This window comes from Aythya ferina (genome assembly GCF_964211825.1).
Source record: "Aythya ferina genome assembly, chromosome: 2".
Classification (NCBI taxonomy): domain Eukaryota; kingdom Metazoa; phylum Chordata; class Aves; order Anseriformes; family Anatidae; genus Aythya; species Aythya ferina.
The window spans coordinates 154,653,048-154,665,910 of record NC_140297.1 but is presented as its reverse complement, the minus strand read 5'-3'; the positions used below and the strand labels follow the sequence as shown (position 1 = coordinate 154,665,910).

Genomic DNA, 12,863 nt, shown 5'->3' with positions numbered 1-12,863 from the left:
GGCTAGATCAGCTCATTTGTGTCCCTGAGGGTGGCCCTCAGAAGATCAGCACTTGGCATGGATTGTCACCCAGGGAGACTTGCACTCATTCTCAGTTCCCTCATTAGACCTTGGTAATGCTGGAAAAGGAATATATTTTTTTTTTTCTGTATGCATATTTATGGATATCCATATATGTACGCTGCCTTTGCTATAGTGTCTCTGTATCCATGAATATCGCAGAATATACCTGTACTTAAACATTTGTAAATCCTTAAATACCAGCAAATTCCTTATTTTCAAATACACAGCAGAGCTGCTTGCAAATCATGGTATCAATTCTCCTTTTACTTGTACTGGTTTCTCCGCCCATAGGATATACTCCTTCTTTACTACAGTGAAAAGAAAATGAAGACTTCATTTTCAGATCAGATCCTCTGGGTGAGATGCCTACACACAGCAGCTCTTCTCTGTGAGGATTCATATTGCCTGTGGTCGTATCAAAGTGAGGCACCAGTAAAACAGAGAGGCAGCTATAGCTGTTAACTACCAAGGCAACCAGTATGGTTTTACCTACCATGAAGTAAAAGAGAGAAAATTCCTGAGAGTTGTTCACCTGTGATGTCATGGTGATATCACTGCTGCACAAACCACTCCCTGTGTATTTCAGACAAATACTGGGCAAGGAAAAAGAAGTAGTCTGCTCCCATGGCTGCAGCAGCAGATCTGGGAGAACAGCCTGAGTGCTGACTCCTGCTCTCCTCAATGTCTTTTCTGCAGAAAGAGTGTTCAGGAAAAGCGACCTTCCGTGAGTCCTGCCCAGAAGATTGCTTTGCCCTGGTCAGCAAGGTCTTCTGAACCCAGGGCACAAATTCCCATGGAGAGACAGGACCCTGGTGGGCAGTTTGTATGTCTTGTCATTAAAAGAGTTGTTATCTTACTGCTCTGCTGAGAACCAGCCAGGATGAATTCAGTGATAGCGCGGTGAACATTGCATTGGATGACATATGATGGTTTTATCCCCATATGACAACAGTTGAAGTGTAAGTTGTATAAGAGCAATTTCAATAAACTGGAAAAAAAAAAAAAAAAATTCAATTCTTTCCAGATTATATAGAAGCAAGTCTAGGTGTTTCTCAGTTGTGTGAAGCTGCACTGATTATAAACACCTTGTATTAAAAAAAAAAAAAGACAAAACAAAAAAAAAAAAAACAAACCACGAAGCAAGCTAGCTGACTTTGAAACATCAAGACTTTTTTTGCAGAAAGCAAAGCATGAAGTGTGTTCTTCACTGATATGTGTGTGTGTATATATATATATTTATATATATGAAACTTGAAAAAAATCCAAGGAGTTTTTTTCTTTGCTGCTCCTACAAAGCATCAGCTATTGCAGAATGTCACTCTGTTGAAAATACGAGCATACGTATGAAATTGATTTAATGCCAGCTAAAGGGACATTAATCTAGCTGCAAATTTTCACTGCAGGGACATGGTGCAGTAAATTTCTGCTATTCTAACACCAGACTTGATATTGCATGATATATGACACTTTCATTTGGAAAAGAAAAGAAAACTTTTCTTCAAAACCTTAATTGACTCTCATATATTTCTGGTTACAAATTGTACTGATAATAAAGGCAATAAGTATAGAAAGTAAGCCCATATTTTTCAAACACTTTGAAAGATATACAATTAAGCTACCAAGTTCACTCCATTCTCTTCATTCTCTTTATCATATCTGAGAGTTAACAATCTTTATTCACATAGTTTTACTACATGCATTCTTTTGGTTGATAATATGCAAACAGGAAAAAATAGTGATGTCTGTTTTCTGGAGAAATCCTTAAAAGCAAAGTCATAATCAGACTGCCTCATCAGAAAGTTCTGTAGTGATTCCAGGTAAGGAAAGGTCCTGGTACTACATTAACATTCCTTAGCAAGAGCCCAGTCTGGAGTGATTTTCTATGTACTATGCTTACTTGAAAGTATTTAGTCAAGAGAGTGCCTTCATATGCTCCAGATAGGAGGATATGCTCCAGACAGGGATAGGCATTTTATATAAAACAGTTCAGCAAGGATATAGATGTCAGTTCCACCTTCACTGCACTCCACAGAGGTCTGAGCTTTGGATCAGCAGATCGGGACACAATGCTGCTTTTCCATGGCACACCACCAGGCAGGTCTCACTGCCAGAAGGAGGTAGCTCACAGCAGAGATGGTTAAAAGCAGCTCTGAGACCCTCTGCTAGCTCCACTCTGCTGGTTAGTACATAGTTGATTTGGCTGCTCACTTTGAGGGTGAGACATCAAGGGTAAAAGCCTTTTTTCTGCTTAATTCAGACCAAGGATCATTGATCTGAATTCGAACATTATCTTATGTCATTAGGCAGTCTGAATGGAAGCATGACCCTATTTTCTTCGTCAGAGTATTTTTCTTACTGCAAGAAAAAAAAAAATGTTCTTTAGTGCATCATATTCCTTTTAAACAAAGATAGAAAAAAAAAAAAAGCATCTGCAGGAGCAGCCATTCGTGCTAGAAGGTACTTAACGTTTTTAGACATAGTACTGACCTTTTGGTCTGAGATTGCTTTAGATTTTTGTGCCAGTGTAGCTAATGTCCCTTATACACACTAGCTTTCCAATTTCTATCAGCACTTCAGCTATTCCAGCATGAACTCTCCTTCTGTGTTTCTCTGCATTACGTGTAGATGTACACACACACACACCAGATACCCAAACATACAGATGAGCTGTTTACAGTCAGCTGGGCTTGCAACAAGACATGCTTTATTCATCCAAAGTAGTAGCACAAAAGAGTAAGAGCACTCCTGCAGCCTCACTCCCTGTTTTATGCAGCTCTTAATCAGATCTTCAGCTGGTGCAGCCCGAGGAAAGGTCCTTCTTCCTTTTAACGATTTCCTGAGTCCTATATAGGAAAGCTTTTTTTTAATGCTTTTTTATGAATTTCTGGTAACAAGTCACTCTTGGGATTTAACAGGCTGTAATGTTGAGCGATTGGGTTGGCTCCAAAGATACCTTGAAGATTACAGAGGTAGGAGATTTTTGTGAAGAACCCCCTATCCAATGACTGTCTCCCAAGCATGACATGCTTTCTACAATTCTGACATGGTGTATAACTGGATTTTGCCAGTATATGGCTTTTCGATATTTCCAGCGGCAGCCATAAAGAGCCTAATGTCCCTCTGCAGGAAGGAGACATGGTCATACCAACAATACTGAAAAAGCAGGAGCCATGGAGAGTTGTAACTGACACTTTATTGCAAACTGTAAGTGATCCCCTTTGCATTTGTTAATAAAAGCAGACCCATCTGTAGTCTTCATTCAGCCATTCCAAAGTAGTCTGTCCCATGGATCAGCTGAGGTCCTGCATATGCCACCTCACGCAGAAGTGAGGGATGTTATAAATAGTTGGGCCCTGAGGTCTTTTTAGGACTCTGCTGGGAGCAGTCCATTCTGAAATCTAAACTACCCCAGCAATCATGCAGGGAGCAGAAGTATATTTCAGCAAGAACTGAAAAATAAAAGCTCAGAGGCAGCATAAATAGAAACTAATTGGCCTTCAATCTCAGATTATACAATTATCCACAGAGATTAAATCAAAAAAAAAAAAAAAAAAAAAAAAAGATAAGAATAAACGATAGCAGAAGGAAGTGAGTATTGTTTAAAGTGGTGCAGTGTTTTTACATAATCTGTATTTTGTACATCAAAATAGCAGAATCTGCGTTCACAACCCACAAAATGTGACCTTCTGGCAGAGGATATACCTGACAAATATCACTCGAAGGCCAGAGATTTAAAAGGTAATAAGTGGCTACAATAAATAGTGAACAAAGTAGCTACAATAAATAGTGAACAAAGTGAACCTCACCTGGCCATAAGGGAGGGCACGACACTACTTGGAAAGTGTGCACTGCTCTATCTCTACTACCTCACCCAGTACACCTCTAAAGGTTTATGGTGCTACCCGTTTCAGAGATCCCTGCCAAAATTATCTAGCCAACTATTCTGTCGTAAGAAAACTTTATTCTACCTCTTCCATTTATAGATTATTTCTGCCATTATGGATTAGATGCAGATGAAAAAAAAATGGAACTCAGTTCCATTTCAAACAATGTATCTTTGAAGACTGAAAAACTGAATTCTAATTCATACTTCACATTTTGAAATGTAAAATGCCAAATAATCCCACTTTGATGTTTTTGGAAGAAAACTTTTCAGTGACATTATTTCTTCATTGGCATGGGATATTTGGAGTTCCCTAAAAATCTTTTATGCTTTGAAAATAATTTAGAGCTTTGTATGTTTGCTTAAGCTTCTTGTGGTTTTGTTTCCTTTTGTTCTCCATATAACATATATTTATTAAGAGATTCCACTAACTGGTCATTAGCTTCAGCTATTAACTTAATTTTAGTTTCTTTTTAACTTTGTATAAAAGTATAAAATGTGTTCGCCACAAGGATTTCTATAAGGTCATCACTGGATTAAGAATTCCACCTGGTGAACACAGCCATATTATAACAGAAGTTGGAAAGGACCTCTTGGAGGCCATCTGGTCCAACAGCTTGCTTTAAAAAATGGCCAGCTAAGGTCAGGTTGCTCAATGCTTTATTCGGCTGATTTTTTAATTCATAGAATCATAGAATGGTTTGTGTTGGAAGGGACCTTAAAGATCATCTAGTTCCAACCCCCTGCCATGGGCAGGTACACCTCATACTGGATCCCCTCAGGAATCCTATTTTATCGCACTCAGGTCCTCCCCCCTTCAGGACCCATGGATGTAACTCACCAGGTCCCATGGACTTATGCACCTTCAGGTCTTGAACCTGATCTTCTCCTACAGTGGGTGGTTCATCATTCTTCCAGTCCCTGTCTTTGCCTTCTGAGTCCCAGCCTATGTGGCTGGACCTGATGTCAATGAAGACTGAAGCAAGAAAGTCATTGAGTACCTCAGCCTCTTCTGTATCCCAGGTGACCAGGTCTCCCTCTTCCTTCTGGAGAGGGCTCACAATTTCCCTAGCCTTCCTTTTTATCACTGATGTATGTATTGAAGCCTTTCTTGTTGTCCTTGATGTTCCTGGCTAAATTTAACTCCAGCAGGGCTTTGTCTTTCCTACCCTGATACCAGGCTGCTCAGACAATGTCTCTGTTTCCCTGTCATGCTCTCTGTCCTTGCTTCTTCTCTCTATAGGACTTCTTTTCCTGTTTGTTTGTCCAGAAGCACTTTGTTCGTCCATGCAGCCCTCCTGGCATTTTTACCCAATTTCTTATTTGTTGGGATGCATCACTCCTGAGTCTGAATATTGACCAGATTTTTGTGCACCTCTTCCCTCCAGGGCTTTGTCCCACAGTACACTACCAAGCAGATCCCTGAAGAGGGAAAAATCCAGGGCAAGTCCATTTGCAAATTAATCATTTGCAATTTGCTATTCACCTAACAGCAAGCAAAGGTATTTGGTACCTTCGAGGCTCAGTTTTTACCCTGACAGATCAGGCATTGTGTGTGCCTTTGTTATGACAAGTGACCCTCAGATTTCTGGCAGCCTGAGTTGCCAGTTTTCCAGTGTTGTAGTTTTCTAAATTTTAGGACTATCAGGCTGTCAACACCATCGGCTGTTGACCTAACAGAATTGTCAGCAGATGTCCCCACTGAATCCCTCCCAGTAGTTGTAACTTTCTATCACATTTTTCTTTGGCTTCAGGATGCTTAACTGAACTGCAGCAAACTTCCCCAAAGAACAAGGGTAACAATGACAGCAACAACAGCAGCAGAAGGAAAAAAAGACTCATGCAATCAGTCAGGGAGGAAATTAGGACACTGATGTTGGGAATAGGGGGTAGGGAGGGATGTTACAACTGACAGGAAAGTAGATGGAGTTTGAAAAGATTTTTTTAGGTGTGTATAAGGAGGACAGCAAGAATATCCCACCTGAGACTATGTGCTCACCTTCTGAGATGGTTTCGCCATCAGCACAAAACAGACAATGCTTTTTGAAAACTAAGACAACACATACACAAGAAACCCATAGTTACCAGTCAGGAAGGATCATGATAAAAGAAAAAGAGACAAATATTTCTTAGCCTATTTGAAAGAATTAAGAAGAGCTATGTGAATTTTCTGCAATTTAGATGTAAGCCAACACAACAAAGGTACTTTTTTAGTACCTGTACTGGCTAAAACTGATGTAGACTGAATAAAATTGATGTACAATTGCACAATGCATATGCAAATAATTGGATCGAGAATTGATAAGCCAAATTTTAGTTTCTGTTTGTGGCACATTTGTATCCTACTTCTAACCCAGGTGAAAGTATGGGAATGAACATGTGATTTGGGGGTTCTTTTAGCTTTTTATTTCCATATTTTAGTAGCTTGGACCCTACCTGAGCAATGAAAGAAAAATGTTTTCTGATGCTGTTGTTTCATACTGAGATTTGACTTCCCTCTAACAGTATGTTATTGCTATATATAAAGCTGGCAAGCCATATGGTCATCTGGAAGCAAGAGTCCAGAATTATTTTTCTTTATTCTACTAGTGACTTGGATTTGGACATTGGATAAGTAACTGTATCCTTCTGAGCATGTTCTTGAGTTTTCTGATTTGCTGTGTGAGGTAATCTGCAACCTGTTCCCAAGGCCAGTTTGCTTGTAGACACAAAATTTTTCAGGTTTCACCTGGCTTGCAAATTTTAAATGCATCATTAAAGCATCTGTAATATTTACCATTCTAGGAATGCTGCTGCCTCATTTTGACAGCCATAAAAGAGTTTACTATGAAGGAAGGGAAAGACTTCTTGGCATTCATGTCTGGGAGAGAAAACCTTCCTCAAAAAAAGATTTGTAATTCCTAATAGCAGGAGAGGTGAGTAGCCACTACACTTGCCTTAGAAATTTTGCTCTCAAATCCTCTAGACATATCTGAAAAACATCCTTGATCTTTCTATGAGATCTTCCCTGCGATAAAGTGGAAACTGCCACAGAAAGAATGTAAAGATCTTGAAAGCAAGTACACAAAAGCAAAATGTAATTATTATTGTACAGCATTTAAAAATTTCTTTAAATTCTTGGCTCTATAATAAGAAAATGTGGTGGGAGGGAGGAGCAGCACATGACAGTACATAAAAGATCTGCACTTTACATCAGTGCTTCTCCATTGAGCTTGGCTGATCTATTTACAGAAGCATGAGAGAAGATCCTGGCCCAGAGATTCCATCAACAACAAAACCAACCCTTTTACTAGGCAGAAAATTGTTAGTCTGTTTCTCACTAGCTCTCCCTTTTTTTTTTTCTTAATAAAACTTCAGAAAATAAAATCACAATAAATACAGATAACACAGTAAAAAGTACTCCCCCATTCCAGACAATAACATTTGCAAAGCCATTTTGGACTCCCACTTCTCTTTACAATAATACACTGCATGGCTGGTTTGTGTCAAATCTGTAGTACAAACTATCAAAAAAGCCCATAAATCCAAATTACATATTAAAATCTGATTCCAGTCCAGAGTAAAACAGAGTAAAGGAAAAATCCTCTTTTTTTTCTTTCTCTTAAAGTATCTTAAAGTCTTTATTGACATGCATTATTTTTTTCTCCAGTGATTTTACTGACAACCAATTTTGAAAGGTTCTCTTTTTTACCAGGTTTCAAAATTTCATGACAGTTGGCTAGCTATTATTGACATAGGATTTGATGTGACCAACACTACTTAAAAGTAAAATTTATTTTAGAAGCAATAGCTCTCTTCAGTTCAGACAGATATACAGACCTGCTAAATTATACCTACTTTGTATATGAGCAGAATATGATGCAAGATCAGCCACTGAAATCTTGTCTTGTTTTTCCCTGGGTAAAGTTCCCCAAAGGAGCAATTATCCTTTTCTCTCATTTATATGTATTTATTTATACATTTTCTTAGTGCTACCATGCAAATACAGGAATGCCAGCATGGCTGAAAACAATGTCACTGAGGCTTCATGGGAAGTTTTGGGGAGTTGCTTACTGGCAGGGGCTCAGGGGAATCGAAGCAGGAGCATCTGGAAGTGCCTTTCAGCTTCTGGTATGCAAGGCCTGACACTCTTGTGGGAAACAAGAACTGGAATCTCTTAGTAGGAAGGAGCCATATATTCCATCTGAGAGGCAGAATCACCCCAAGCAGGCCCTGTTTCCATTGCTATGCTTAATTTCAGGAAGGAAAATACATTCTGGCACTCTCTGATGGAAAGGTTGCCCATTCCCCACATAGCAGCCATGTTGTATAAATGGGAAACTGCTGTTTAACAGAGACAATGCCATCTGCCAAAAGTCAAAATGAAAGTCTGTGGCTGAACTGAGAACCAGAAAAAGGGCCTTCAAGACATGGAGTCTTTGTATTTATTTCCTTCAAGAACCACAGGCAAGGCATGAAATCTCCAAGAACAGACAAAACACTGGGCTGCTCTACACAATCTTTTGCTATACCATGTCTCCTCCTTTAAAACTTCTGTGGCAGAGAGGATTTCTGTGAAGAAGGGAGACTTCCAAAGAAGGAAAAAAGGTATCCTTGGATACAGAACTTTTGGACAGTGCTGCACCACAGGATCAGTCCCCAAGTACTGGACACATTTTTGATCAATCTCCCAGCTACAAAGCTCTACTCTATCAGCTTCCAGAGTAGTTTCAGCTTTAAAAGAACACAAAGATGATAAGATTTGAAGGGCACAACATTTATTTGCAGGAGTCTCAGCAGGAGTTTCTGCAGAAAGAGAGGAAAGGCCATAGAAAATTTTCACAAATATGCAACATAGTAAAACTGTATTCTATATCTCTTGTCTGATACAGTGCTGCAAATTTCTCATGCTACGTAGCAGACTGTACAGTCAGACCATGGGATGAAGTGTTTTCTTTGGAGTAGCACTTAGGATCATTTTATCAGGCTTCTTTGCACTTTGACATTGCAGTTGTATACAGCCCATGATGCCAGCAAACAGCAGATAAACATCCTTAAATCAGATTTAAAATATATATATCTAAAACAAATAATTCTGGTTCTTCCTTTATGTTAACTCTTAGTGATAGAAAGACCTAATTCACTCCACTAGATCTACAGAATCACAGAACCACGTAGTGGTTGAGGTTAGGAGAGCCCTCTGGAGGTCACCTGGTTCAACCCCCTGCAGGGACACCTACATCAGGTTGCCCAGGACCATGTCCAGGAGGCTTTTGAAGGTCTCCAAGGAGGAAGATTCCACAGTCTCTTTGGGCAATCTGTGCCATTGCTTCATCATCCACCCACTAAAGAAGTGCTTCCTGATGGATCCTCTTGTGTTTCGCTTTGTGTTCATTGCCTCTTGTTGTGCCACTGGGCACCAATGAAAAGAGCCTTGCTCCATCCTCTGCATTTTCTTTTCAGATGTTTATATACAGCAGTAAGATCCCCCCTGAACCTTCTCTTCCCTAGGCTGAACAGTGCCAGCTCTCTCAGCCTTGCCTCATAGGAAATATGCTCCAGTCCTTTCACCATCTTGGTAGCCCTCCATTGGACTCTATCCACTATGTCTATGTTCCTCTTACACTGGGGAGCCCAGAACTGGACACTACTCCAGGTGTGGCCTCACCACTGCTGGACAGAGAGGATGTGATGGTTTTTCAGTGGGACATAAAAATTGTCGTGAATGTTGAACTCGTTGAAGGTGTGAAAATCCAGCCAGCCTCAGGGCATTTAGTTGGTGCAGAGTCAAACAAGAAAACAATACCTGTCTTTCACACTTGGCTAGTCCTATCTCTTTAAAGCCCTGTTCACTGCCCACTCTTTGCATGGTCAGCTATTTCCTGTGCCAGTAATCTCTTTAATATCCCTCCTTTTATTGCCATGCAAGCGTAATCCCCAGTGAGCTAAAAAAACTCATTTCTATGACTTTATGAGATACCCATTAGGAGGAGGTCAGGAGAAGGGGTTCTGGTGTTTATTAGTAGTAACTATAGATATTATTTTACTGCTGCTTTACCTCCTTTTGCAGCTCTTGCCTTAAGTTTTTCACGGCTGCTTTGGGAGGTCATCAGTTGTATGAATTATAACCTGACTTTGAGCAGGAGGTTTAAGTACATAATGTGAATCACTTGATTGATGGCCCATTTGATCAACTGTGCAGTCAGGGTCTTTGCTGTGCTGAAAATCTGATTGTACAGCCAATACCGCAACATCAGAGGTTGGCAGGAGGATCCTGGGTCAGTAGCCGTACTGCAATAAAATCTGCATCCCTATGTAGCTGACATTTTGCCCCTCTCTTCACCTCGGTTGCCTTTCATTGTTCCTGTAAGAGATCCAGGTCTGGGGTCTTTCACCTGTCTTCCATTCGTTGCTCAGGCCAGTCTGTTACCCTGTCAGTTACAAGGATTCCTGTGGTCTTTTGTATCCACTGATTTAACCAAGAACAAGGACTCTGTTGCACTGCTCCATTTTCACAAGAACAGATCTGAATGTAGACGAAAACCCAGAGCTTGAACATAAGAGACAGTGGATATACCATCAAATAGAGTCAGTGAAAAGTCTACTTTGTTTAGTTGTTTGTTTTTACTGCTTTTGTTTGTTTGCTTGTTTTAATTTTTTTGTTTTTTTTTTTTTGTTTTTTTTTTTTTTTTTGTTTTGTTTTTTGTTTTTTTTTGTTTTTGTTTGCTTGTTTTAATACCATCCCTGGAAGTCTTCAAAAGACGCTTAGATGTAGAGCTTAGGGATATGGTTTAGTGGAGGGCTGTTAGCGTTAGGTTGGAGGTTGGACTCGATGACCTTGAGGTCTCTTCCAACCTAGAAAATTCTGTGATCTTCTGTGAATTAAAGACTATATCTAAAACATCTTTTTTTTTTTTTTTTTTTTCAAAAAGCAAAACTTCCTGTTCATAAAAAGTGACACATGAGTCATTGGGACAATTCTCCAGTTAAGGAAACCATATTGCCTCATGGAAAATGAAGGCCAGATGAGGACATCAGCATGAGGCAGAGAGGAAACCTCAGGACTCCTCTTTCATACCATGAAAGCTTAAATTGACACCATTTAATGGCAAATATCTCAGAGCTGAAATAATTTGAATCACTTTGACAAAATACAACACATTTGGATGCAGAGTGAGTGGACTTGAAAGCAATGTTCTGTTTCTACTCTGCATTTTCACTGAAAAGGTCTATTCTGTGGCATCCCAGGTCTCCAGTCCTACTAGCAGCCTGTGAGAAAACATCATGAACTTCTCTAGAAGATGCAGTTATGGAGTACTTAAGCCAACTGAAAAAGAGGGTAGATTCACGGGCACTGAGAGCCTGCTTATATCACTGAAAAGAGGTTCTTTGTCATCTCTGAAAGGTCATATATGATAGGTAAGGTTCCCGATACCTGGAAGAAGGCCAATATCATCTCACCTTCAAAGAAAGTCAAGAAGAAGTGTTTGGGGGACCTTAGGGCTGGTCATCCTAACTACAGTCTTGGAAGGTCATGGAGTAAGTCATCCTGGAAGCCACTTCCAGGCACATGAAGAACAAGAAAGTGACTGGAAATAGCCATCATGAGTTTACCACAGGCAATTCCTGCCTGACAAAGATATTTGACTTTAGGGAGATGGATGTTTGTAACTGGTGCCTACACCCAGGTGCTGGCAGGGGACTGCAGAGACCAGGGTTTCCCTGTGATAGACACAGATGGCTTCTTTAAACCTCTTTCGATGTATTTACCAGATCTATTCAATTATTCAATGCATTTTGGACTGACTCCCTATTTTATTTTATTTTATTTTATTTTATTTTATTTTATTTTATTTTATTTTATTTTATTTATTTATTTTTTATTGTTTTGTTTTGTTTTGTTTATCTTTACAGCACTGAAGATACTCCTTCTGGATTTATTCTTGACATATACCCAAACCACTAGGGCCATCATTCTATAATAGCATTAAGTCTTACCCTACTGTTATCCATATTACCTTTTTTTATTTTTTTTCTCTGCAGTCTTGAAACTCTCTGCCTTCAGCCAATTCCGTTTTATAGTCAATATCTTTCATTGCTGGGTTTTTCTCTTCTCCAGCATTTCTATCCATGTACCAATATAACAAAATATGTGGCCCATATATGCTGATTTCATTGTTATTCTTGCAGATGCAGAGACGCACTATTCAGAAAAGGGGAAAAGATTCAGGGGTGGATGAAGGTCAAAGAACTGTGGCATCTTGGTTACAACAACAGCCTGGAAGGAAGAACCTGCAGGAGAGAATGCATCCATATTTTACACGGTAAAATATGTAAGAAAAAGAAAAAATTACAGCCAGGGCTATATCCTTCTCATTTTCCACTTCCTGCCAGTGATTTCTCCACCCCGTTGAGTACAAAGGTATTCTCCATTTGCATACTCCCTGTCTGGTGAAATTAGTCTTTAACTGCATAGTACCTCAGCTTCAACAGGGGAGTGGATTTTGTCATTGCTGTATTCCATTCTCTGCCCTTCCATTAGGGAAAGGACAGACCATACTTGGAGACACAGACTGGATACTTGAATCCCATTCTATGATCGGCTTCATTGGCAAATTTTCCAATCAGTAGGGGGTTTTTAGGTTTTATATTATATAAAACATATAATAGTATTTTATAAAAATACAGTGATTTTTATACAATTAGAATATTGGTTATATAGTCTGCTATGAATGACGAACATGTTATGAATGACAAACATGAAATTCATAGTATTTTATATGCAGACACTACAGAAAATGCTTTTTATAGTTATCTCTAAATGTGTTTATGAAGTTAGATATTACATAAAACCGCCAACAACAGCTTCGTGAGGAACCCAGTTCTGTCACTGTATGTTAGGTAAGATCTGAAACACTACATTGAACTCCTCAGGAGT

The 12,863-nt window shown here is 39.4% G+C and overlaps 1 long non-coding RNA gene across 1 annotated transcript; it reads right to left on the bottom strand.

Moving 5' to 3' along the window:
- Positions 1–2,745: 2,745 nt before the first annotated feature.
- On the bottom strand, positions 2,746–7,965 carry LOC311432489. The gene is made up of 4 exons (XR_014690079.1): positions 7,784–7,965; positions 5,946–5,996; positions 4,788–5,368; positions 2,746–2,906 (listed from the first exon to the last, which is right to left on the bottom strand). It is a non-coding gene; the product is annotated as an uncharacterized lncRNA (long non-coding RNA).
- Positions 7,966–12,863: the final 4,898 nt, after the last annotated feature.